The 8,987-nt window shown below is 41.7% G+C and overlaps 1 long non-coding RNA gene across 1 annotated transcript; it reads left to right on the top strand.

The window, feature by feature from the left end:
• Nucleotides 1–8,944, top strand: LOC147342774 (uncharacterized). The gene is made up of 2 exons (XR_015156568.1): nucleotides 1–138; nucleotides 8,870–8,944. It is a non-coding gene; the product is annotated as an uncharacterized LOC147342774 (long non-coding RNA).
• The last annotated feature ends 43 nt before the right edge of the window (nucleotides 8,945–8,987 follow it).

Here is an 8,987-nt window from a genome sequence, read left to right as displayed (position 1 = left end):
GCCCTAGCAACTGCCGGGCCACTTAACCTGAGATCTTGCCTTCAAAATTCCCCGAAGCAGCACCAGCTTCCCCAGAACTTGACAACTGGAGCAACAAATCGACATTTAGGAGTTGACAAGCTCCATCCACACAGTAGGGTAGGTTGCTCTGGTGTGTTCAGCCGGAAACTTTCCTCTTCATTTGGGGCTTTTCCTTGGGAATAAGCCAACTGGCTTTATATTTGAGTGGGGTGGCCTGCTGGAAAGCGTAGAGTTGTTGGGCTTTTACTAGACACGTGAACCGGTTCCTTTGCTCCTTTGGATGCTAGCATTGTACGTGAGTTTTGTGTTTTGTTTGTCCTGAGTTTCTGTCTTTAAAAATGGGGAGTATTTCACACGTGGTAATGTGGATGTTTCGATGTGCAAATTCGATGCATGAATCAGGGCATGCAAAGCGGGTGCTCTGGAACAACCCAGAGGGATGGGGTGGGGAGGGAGGAGGGGGTCAGGACAGGGGACACATGTACACCCGTGGCTGACACATGTTGAGGTATGGCAAAACCCACCACAATACTGTAATTAGCCTCCAATTAAAGTAAATAGATTGATTTTAAAAATAAATAAATACAAAAACATGTAATTGCAAGACTGAAAGAAAAAAACATTGGGGACTGTTTGAATTAACCCTAAAGAAAGTTCTCTGAAGCTCATTTTGGTTAAGTCATCTGATTACAGCTCTGAACCCCTGGATGAGAGGAGGATGATATTTTATTTTACTGATGACAGTGTGTGAGCCCAGTACCTGTTAGGATCCCCGCAAGGGATTTAGGCGGGGTTATCGTGGGACCCTGTGTGCCACGTACTGTATCCTTGCTGTGTTAAGTACTTCGTTTATGGTCTCCTATGTCGTTGGCGTATGTAACACCCCCAAGACCAAACTTGAGGGTTTGTTTAGGATTTTCTGTTTGTCCTTTGGGTTTGTCATTTCATTTTGTTTGGTACTGTCTCTCTATTTACAGCCAAATCAGTTTTGTGATATTTGAAACTCTTAATGATGTCAAATGGAGGAAAGAAACAGAAAAAAAAACCCAAAAAACCACCCTGTCTCCTCTTGTCTAAAAGTGGGACATTCTCAGGAAGAAAAGGTTCCACTTCATTCCTAAAATGACCAAAAGTTACAAATAGAAGTAAAATAAATATTGTAAAAAGCGTTTAGCCATCTAGACCAGTGATCTTGATCTTCCCCATTTGCCAAAACCCAACCTCTTTTGTAACTGATAGGTTTCACGTTGTTGTACCTGATTCAGGGCTGAAATTTTGGAGTGGGAACTGTGAGGTCCTTATATGTGTGTGTGTGTGTTTGTATATGTTATAGCTTGTAGAAATGCCAGCATTACTTAGTAAAAGAACTCTATTGAATTCAGTTCAGTTCAGTTGCTCAGTCGTGTCCGACTCTTTGCCACCCCATGAATTGCAGCAACCAGGCCTCCCTGTCCATCACCAACTCCCAGAACCACCCAAGTCCATGTCCATTGAGTCAGTGATGCCATCCAACCATCTCATCCTCTGTCTTCCCTTTCTCCTCCTGCCCCCAGTCTTTCCCAGCATCAGGGTCTTTTCAAATGAGTCAGCTCTTCACATCAGGTGGCCAAAGTATTGGAGTTTCAGCTTCAACATCAGTCCTTCCAATGAACACTCAGGACTGATCTCCTTTAGGATGGACTGGTTGGATCTCCTTGCAGTCCGAGGGACTCTCAAGAGTCTTCTCCAACACCACAGTTCAAAAGCATCAATTCTTCAGCGCTCAGCTCTCTTTATAGTCCAACTCTCACATCCATACATGACCACTGGAAAAACCATAGCCGTGACTAGATGGACCTTTGTTGACAAATTAATGTCTCTGCTTTTGCATATGCTATCTAGGTTGATCATAACTTTCCTTCCAAGGAGTAAGCGTCTTTTAATTTCATGGCTGCAGTCACCGTCTGCAGTGATTTTGGAGCCCAGAAAAATAAAGTCTGACACTCTTTCCACTGTTTCCCTATCTACTTGCCATTAAGTGATGGGACCGGGTGCCATGATCTTTGTTTTCTGAATGTTGAGCTTTAAGCCAACTTTTGCACTCTCCTCTTTCGCTTTCATCAAGAGGCTCTTTAGTTCTTCTTCACTTTCTGCCGTAAGGGTGGTGTCATCTGCATATCTGAGGTTATTGATATTTTTCCTGGTAATCTTGATTCCAGCTTGTGCTTCTTCCAGCCCAGCATTTCTCATGATGTACTCTGCATTTAAGTTAAATAAGCAGGGTGGCAATATATAGTCTTGACGTACTCCTTTCCCAACTTGGAACCAGTCTGTTGTTCCATGTCCAGTTCTAACTGTTGCTTCCTGACCTGCATACAGGTTTCTCAAGAGGCGGATCAGGTGGTCTGATGTTCCCATCTCTTTCAAAAATTTCCACAGTTGATTGTGATCCACACAGTCAAAGGCTTTGGCATAGTCAGTAAAGCAAAAATAGATGTTTTTCCGGAACTCTCTTGCTTTTTCGATGATCCAGCAGATGTTGGCAGTTTCATCTCTGGTTCCTCTGCCTTTTCTAAAACCAGCTTGAACATCTGGAAGTTCATGATTCACGTACTGCTGAAGCCTGGCTTGGAGAATTTTGAGCATTACTTTACTAGCGTGTGAGATGAGTGCAATTGTGCAGTAGTTTGAGCATTCTTTGGCATTGCCTTTCTTTGGGACTGGAATGAAAACTGACTTTTTCCAGTCCTGTGGCCACTGCTGAGTTTCCCAAATTTGCTGCCATATTGAGTGCAGCACTTTCACAGCATCATCTTTCAGGATCTGAAATAGCTCAACTGGAATTGCATCACCTCCATTAGCTTTGTTCATAGTGATGCTTCCTAAGGCCCACTTGACTTCACATTCCAGGATGTCTGGGTCTAGGTGAGTGATCACAGCATTGTGGTTATCTGGGTCATGAAGATCTTTTCTGTACAGTTCTTCTGTGTATTCTTGCCACCTCTTCTTAATATCTTCTGCTTCTGTTAGGTCCATACCGTTTATTTTCTTTATCGAGCCCATCTTTGCATGGAATGTTCCCTTGGTATCTCTAATTTTCTTGAAGAGATCTCTAGTCTTTCCTGTTCTATTGTTTTCCTCTATTTCTTTACATTGATCTCTGAGGAAGGCTTTCTCATCTCTCCTTGCTATTTTGTGGAACTCTCCATTCAGATAGTATATCTTTCCTTTTCTTCTTTGCTTTTCGCTTTGCTTCTTTTCACAGCTATTTGTAAGGCCTCCTCAGACAGCCATTTTGCCTTTTTGCATTTCTTTTTCTTGGAGATGGTCTTCATTCCTGTCTCCTGTACAATATCATGAACCTCCATCCATAGTTCATCAGGTACTCTTGTCAATCAGATCTAGGCCCTTAAATCTATTTCTCACTTCCACTGTATAATCATAAGGGATTTGATTTAGGTCATACCTGAATGGTCTAGTGGTTTTCCCTACTTTCTTCAATTTAAGTCTGAATTTGGCAATAAGGAGTTCATGACCTGAGCCACAGTCAGCTCCCAGTCTTGTTTTTGCTGACTTTAGAGCTTCTCCATCTTTGGCTGCAAAGAATATAATCAGTCTGACTTCGGTGTTGGCCATCTGGTGATGTCCATGTGGTGAGTCTTCTCTTGTGTTGTTGGAAGAGGGTGTCTGCTATGACCAGTGTGTTCTCTTGGCAGGACTCTGTTACCCTCTGCCCTGCTTCATTCCGTACTTCAGGGCCAGTTTGCCCGTTACTCCAGGTGTTTCTTGACTTCCTACTTTTGCATTCCAGTTCCCTAAAATGAAAAGGATGTCTTTTTTGGGTGTTAGTTCTAGAAGGTCTTGTAGGTCTTCACAGAACCTTTCAGCTTCTTCAGCATTACTGGTCAGGGCATAGACTTGGATTACCATGATATTGAATGCTTTGCCTTGGAAATGAACAGAGACATTCTGTCGTTTTTGAGATTGCATCCAAGTACTGCATTTCGGACTCTTTTGTTGACCATGATGGCTACTCCATTTCTTCTGAGGGATTCCTGCCCACAGTAGTGTAGATACAATGGTCATCTGAGTTAAATTCACCCGTTCCAGTCCATCTTATTTCGCTGATTCCTAGAATGCTGACATTCACTCTTGCCTTCTCTTGTTTGACCACTTCCAATTTGCCTTGATTCATGGACCTAACACTCAAGGTTCCTATGCAATATTGCTCTTTACAGCATCAAACCTTGCTTCTATCATCAGTCCCATCCACAACTGGGTGTTGTTTTTGCTTTGGCTCCATCCCTTCATTCTTTCTGAAGTTATTTCTCCACCGATCTCCATTAGCATATTGGGCACCTACTGACCTGGCGAGTTCATCTATTGAATTAGCTTAAAGGAAATTAAGCACTTATATAAATACTCAAATATTAATGACTCTAGCTAAAATGAATTTTGTGTTCATGTGATCTAGGAAATATTCAGTATTGAATTAATATCTGGTATGAAAGTTTGTGTAAGCTTGTTGGTTTGATTTATATGGGTTTGTGCTTAGAGTCGTCAACATTAAGTATATTACTTTTATTGTACCTAAGTTATTAGAAATCAAAGAAGACCTGTTCTTGCTACAAAGTTTGTCAGCAAGAAAAATAACAAATGACAAAGCTTTTAAGTAAATAAAATAGAGGTATATGAAGTAAAAGTTTTAGGTAAATTCTATAGGAATAATTGGGCTTCCCAGGTGGCACTAGGGGTAAAGAACCCGCCTGCCAAAGCAGGAGACATAAGAGACGTGGGTTCAATCCCTGGGTTGCAAAGATCCTCTGGCAGAGGGCATGGCAACCCACTCCAGTATTCTTGCCTGGAGAATCCCATGGAAGAGGAGCCAGGTAAGCTACAGTCCATGGCGTCACAAAGAGTCGGACAAGACTGAGGTGCCTTAGCACGCACGCACAGCACATAGGAATAATTATATATGGGGAGTGTCTATCTGAAATAGTTTCTCTAGATTTTTGTTTAACTTGAAACTAAGTTAAATGAAGAGAATTATTGACTATCTGCTACTGCTAAGTCGTTTCAGTCGTGTCCGACTCTGTGCGGCCCCATAGACGGCAGCCCACCAGGCTCCCCCGTCCCTGGGATTCTCCAGGCAAGAACACTGGAGTGGGTTGCCATTTCCTTCAAATAGGATAAAATATTAGAAAATTAACTGCTGCTGCTGCTGCTAAGTCACTTCAGTCGTGTCCAACTCTGTGTGACCCCATAGACGGCAGCCCACCAGGCTCCGCCGTCCCTGGGATTCTCCAGGCAAGAACACTGGAGTGGGTTGCCATTTCCTTCTCCAATGCATGAAAGTGAAAAGTGAAAGTGAAGTCGCTCAGTCGTGTCTGACTCTTAGCGACCCCATGGACTGCAGCCTACCAGGCTCAACCGTCCATGGGATTTTCCAGGCAAGAGTACTGGAGTGGGGTGCCATTGCCTTCTGTGCAAGGCATGTCTAAATTTACCAACTTTTGCCTTCTTAGAAGAGGAAGATAAAGCATAAGTGTGTCAATCAGGAAATGTTGATTTGACAGTTTTAAAATTCCTTCTTGGGTTTTCACTGGAGATTAAGGTTTTGAGGTTAAGAATTGTAAGGAGAGAATTTCAGTATGCAAGATGTAGTGTGTGTGTCTTTAGCAAAGAAGGTATGAGACATGAAAATGTATTTTGTTAAAGGGAAAACTGTGATTTTGTTCTAGAGCTTGTTCTGAATGGAAAAAGTGAGGGACAGATTAATATGCATATAGAAATTGTGTAAGGTTTTTGGAGGCAGAACACTGAAAGTTTTTTGTGTGTGATCGGAATTAGCTAAGATTGAATTTAAGAAAGCAGAGTTTACAGGTAAAGTGGTGCAAAACCTGAATTTGGTTTTCTAAGAGGACAAAGTTTTCTTAAAATATTAAAATGCTTTTGGTAATTGTTTTTTTAAGTGATCTGTATTTGCTACTGAGATCTTTTCTCTTTTTTTAGATCTTTTATCACTGGTTAAAATTTTGATACTTTTGATAAACTTCCCAAATATCAAATTCTAAATGAAAGAAGTTCATTTGAAGCTAGTTAAATTTGAGGTTTTCCTGAGGGTTGTAACATCTTAAATTATTTGTTTTCTTTCCATCTCAGAGGAATATTAAACTAATTAGGCTGGTTTGGTATGTTAAATTACGTGGGAAGCATTGTCAAATAAGGGGTGATAAAAATCCTTGCAGTGTATCATATGTAAATGATGTCCACAGCAGTACTTTGAACAGTTTTTTTTCTCAGAACCCCTTAATAAATAAGCATGGTAATGCTGGGAAAAAAACCCCACATTTACATCATGTGTAAAGATGCTTAACATACATGTTGTAGAAATTATGTGGAGCTCCTAAAGTTCTGGTGCGTGCGTGAGTGTGTACTAAGCCGCTTCAGCTGTGTCTGATTCTTTGTGGCACCGTGAACTGTAGCCCGCCAGACTTCTCAGTCCATGGGTTTCTCTAGGCAAGAATACTGGAGTTGGTTGCCAAACCCTCATCCAGGGGATCTTCTTTGAACCCTCATCTCTTACTTCATCTGCACAGTGACTTTTGAGTGACTCTGTAGCTATTTTGTGAAGAAGTGGGGAAGAGGGATGAAGTCCTTTGTGCGCAAGCATTTGTGCTGTTACATCCGGGAAAATGGTGGAAATGAGAGTGAGTATATGTTGCTTCAAACCTTAACTCCTCTGGCTGAGCTAGCAGTCCCAGCCATTCTGGCCATTATGCCAATTATATCCAACCCTCTAGCGCCTATCATTCCTATCCAGCCCCAATTTCTGGCACTGGGGCTCAAGACTTCCCTTCCTAATAGAGGTCAGTTAGAAAATCCTGTGTTAGGTTTTGGGGCACAAGTACTTGGTCTGGTATCATGTAAGATCTGACAGGGCACTCAGTTTGGGCCAGAAGCCACTCCCAGGGGAAGACAGTTTCCCTTCCCCATTATCTCATAGGGAAAGTGAAAGTGAAGTCGCTCAGTCACGTCCCACTCTGCAACCTCATGGACTGTAGCTTACCAGGCTCCTCTGTCCATGGCATTTTCCAGGCGAGAGTAATTGAGTAGGGTTGCCATTTCCTTCTCCAGGGGATCTTCCTGACCCAGGGATCGAATCCAGGTCTCTGGCACTGCAGGCAGATGCTTTACTGGGAGAGCCACCAGGGAAGCCTAATCTCATAGGGAACCTAAGTGCAAATGATCAGCCCATTGGGTTTCTCAGGGTTGTTTAATTGGAGAGATTGCAACCTTCCCTAACAGGGAGGATTGTCTATACTCAAAGCCCACTTGGCAGTACTCTGAGCTGAACCAAACTGGGACCCCAATGAAGGGAGAATGCCCTTATTAGAAAATGAATGTATCTTGGCAAATCTTTATAAAGGAGAACCAAAGCAAAAACAGTTTCAAAAAATTCAGCAAAACAAATGAAGACCTCTCTGAATTTTTGGAAAGGACTTGTCAGGTTTATAGATGTCACACTAATGCAGATCCCAAGGCCCCCCAAAACATAGAATGGCAAATTTGATGTTTTTGTAGGGGGGGGGCAAAGTACCTCAGATATTGTGAGAAAGTTGCAAAGACTAGATATTTGGAATGAACCCTTTTTAATCAGTAGATGTTGCTTTTAAAGTGTTCAACAAGGAACAACAGAAGGAAGAAGACGCAAAGCAAAACCACTGTTTTGTCAGTGAGTCACCACTGGGGCCCCATAGGTGGCTCTATACTAAAACACAGGAAAAACAACGAAAGGAGACAGCCTCTCATTGGTGGAAAGAAAGAAACACTGGTTAATGAGAAGGCTTAGGGGCTCCCTTGGACTTGAGGCGGTATGAGGTGGTAAATAAGTTTAAACAAAATTCTTTTTTTTTAAATTAGTTTAGAAGGAAAAACTGGGGGCTAAAATGTCCTTTGAAAATTCCCAACATACTTTGAAGATTCCCAGCATACTGCTGGGAATGTAGGCCATGCACATGTGTGAGGCCATAGTTCAGTAAAGACCTGAGAAGGCCTGAGGGTCAGTTCTCAACTTTACCCCTGAGGATTTGTGCAGGCAGGACGTGAGAACCAAGGCCAACATGTAAATTGGCTGGCTTAGTGTTGAAGGTGAGGCCCAGCATGCACAGAGTCTTGGCAAAGATAGGAGACCTACTGATTCTAGGTCCTCGAAGAAATCTCTGTCTAGTCATTAGCTGACCACTAAGCTAACTGAGGAGAAATTTCAGTGGCTACACGCAACAAATAAAACTGACTGTTAGAATTAGTTCAGAACGGTCACTAAACACTCAACAACAGCAAGTCTTGGGGGAGGAGTGTGAAATCTGATTTTCAGAGTTCCCAGTTTATATTACTTAACATGTCTAGTTTTCAGCAAAAACAAAACAAAGATATGCAAGGAAAGAAATTATGATCGACTTAAAGTGTGTGTGCAGGATGGAAACTGTGCCTAAAGATGCCCAGAAAATGGACTTACTAGACAAAGACTTCAACTATTTTAAACATGTTTGAAGAGCTAAAAGAAATATCTAAAGAACTAAAGGAAGGTATGAGATCAATATTAACTAGAGAATATAGTTAGAAATTATAAAAAAGGAATGAAATTAAATAAAAATGGGAATTTATTACCAAATTCAAGGCCATGAAGGTTTATCAATATGGTTTGTTCTTATAGCGTTACAGTTTCATCTCTTACACTTAGGTCTTCGATCCGTTTTGAGTTAATTTTTATACACGGAGTGAGGAAGAAGTCATACTTTGTTCCTTTGCATGTGGATATACAGTTGTCCTAATGCCTTTTGTTGAAGAGTCTATTCTTTTTTCATAGGTTGGTGTTATGTGTTGAATTGAGTCCGCCTGCAAAAGATATGTCTGAGTCCTAACCTCCAGTACCTGAGAATGTAACCTTATCTTGAAACAGTCATTGCAGATGTAACTAGTTAAGA

Source organism: Bos grunniens, chromosome 28, assembly GCF_055505025.1.
Source record: "Bos grunniens cultivar Pamir isolate PY7600 chromosome 28, Bosgru_T2T1.0, whole genome shotgun sequence".
Classification (NCBI taxonomy): domain Eukaryota; kingdom Metazoa; phylum Chordata; class Mammalia; order Artiodactyla; family Bovidae; genus Bos; species Bos grunniens.
The sequence above is the reverse complement of the archived record's forward strand: the minus strand, read 5'-3'. Positions and strand labels throughout refer to the sequence as shown.